Source organism: Alligator sinensis, unplaced genomic scaffold (assembly GCF_000455745.1).
Source record: "Alligator sinensis unplaced genomic scaffold, ASM45574v1 scaffold487_1, whole genome shotgun sequence".
Lineage (NCBI taxonomy): Eukaryota > Metazoa > Chordata > Crocodylia > Alligatoridae > Alligator > Alligator sinensis.
In genome coordinates, this window is record NW_005842301.1 from 235,120 (window position 1) to 236,893 (window position 1,774).

Consider the following 1,774-nt stretch of genomic DNA (forward strand, 5'->3'; position numbering starts at 1 on the left):
AAACCATAATGTCTCCCTTGGAAGGTGCCAGAGTGTTGGCATGCCAGAAAAACCAAATGAGGGTGGAGGGTGGCGGGGGGTACATGGCAGGACATACTGCATATTAGTATATTTAATAATCATAAATGTTGCCTTTGTTTTTGTGTATTCCTTTTTTGTTGAGCATGTTGGAATGAGAGAGAGAAAAAAGAGATAAATAAGAGAAAGAGGAGAGAGAGAGAGAGAGAGAGAGAGAGAGAGAAAGAAAATGGAGAGCAGAGAGAGAATCAGACACACACACACAGGGAACCACGTGCACAAACACAGAGAACCAGAACACAGTCAGAACAGACACATGCACACACACATCCAGAACCAGACATGTGTGCACACACAGACAAACAGAACTAGATGTGCAGGCACATGGAGCCGGGCTCCTGGGCGACTGGACAAAGTCCAACCCAACAATGCCTTGGTCCTGCCAGAGCCCCTGTACTTCAGTGGGGAGCCAGCCTCTGGGCTTCAGCGCAGCTGGCTGAGGCCCCGATCTGGATCCTGCCCATCAGCCCAACCACCTACCCACCCTGCACAGCTAAGCCCGCAAAAGGTGCAGTGCTCCTGGCAAGGGGCAGTGCCAGCCTTGTCCTGGTGGGGGGCTGGGTTGGGGCTGGGCTCAGAACAGGTGGGAGTCAGGTGGTCTCAACTGCAAGCCCTGCTGCAAGCAGCCCGGGCTCTGTGGTTGGCAGCAGCTACCAGACCCTGGGCTGGCTGCAGCCAGGAGGCTGCAAACAGCTGCTTTGGGCTCTGGCATCAGCTCCATACTGGGAGGTGCACGCGCTCCTCAGAGAGGACGGTGGGGCTCGGGCCTGAGGCAGCACAGCCTTCCCGCTGTCCACTCTGAGGTGCACATGCAGTTGCTGCCAGCATGGAACTGATGCCGGGGCTGTGGAGCCTGGCACAACTGTTTGCAGCCTGCCTGCTGCCTGCTGCAGATGCCCCAGGCTGGCTACAAACAGCTGTGCTGGGCTCCAGAGCCCAGTCATCAGCTCTGTGCCGGCAGCAGGGAAGAGGCCAGGGTTGCACTGCCTCAGGCCCCTCCCACACTGTCCGCTCTGAGGTGCACGTGCACCTGTTGGTGTGGAGCTGATGCTGGAGCCCAGAGTAGATGTTTGCAGCCTCCTGGTCTGGTCCAGGCTCTGGGTAGCTGCTGCCAACCACGGAGTGTGGTCTATTTGCAGCAGGGCTTGCAGCTTCCCAGCCACCTGCTGGGAGCAGCCTGGGCTTTGTGGCTGGCAGCAACTGCCTAGAGCCCAGGCGCCAAGCAAAATGGCCTCGTGTGCTGTGCTCGGCACACGTGCCGGGGGTTGCTGACCCCTGTTCTAGGGTGTAATAAGTCTTAAGTTTTCAACCTGCCCAGCTACATACATGCTCCTTTAAGCAAGAATGTAGTGAACATGCCCGAAGTGAGTGAATGTTTGGCAGAAAAAAAAGTGTTGCTCACCCTGTGAGGCAATATGCATGCTGATCATCTGATATGAAAAGAATGTTTCAAAATGAATGATTGACAGTTTGTTGACAGGAGCATATGGATTTTGACTGGTTCTAAACATATGGTGATCTTGGCCTATAAAAAGTCCAAATTGCCAGAGATTTTTGGTTTTTTGGTTTTCTGTGCTTTGGTGCTGGCTCTATGAGAATTGTGTTGATGTGTGACTGAAGACAGATTGAGCAAAGAAGCTCTCTAAATCAAGTAAGAAGGCTCTTTAGATTGAGCAAGGAGGCAGTGGCATACTGA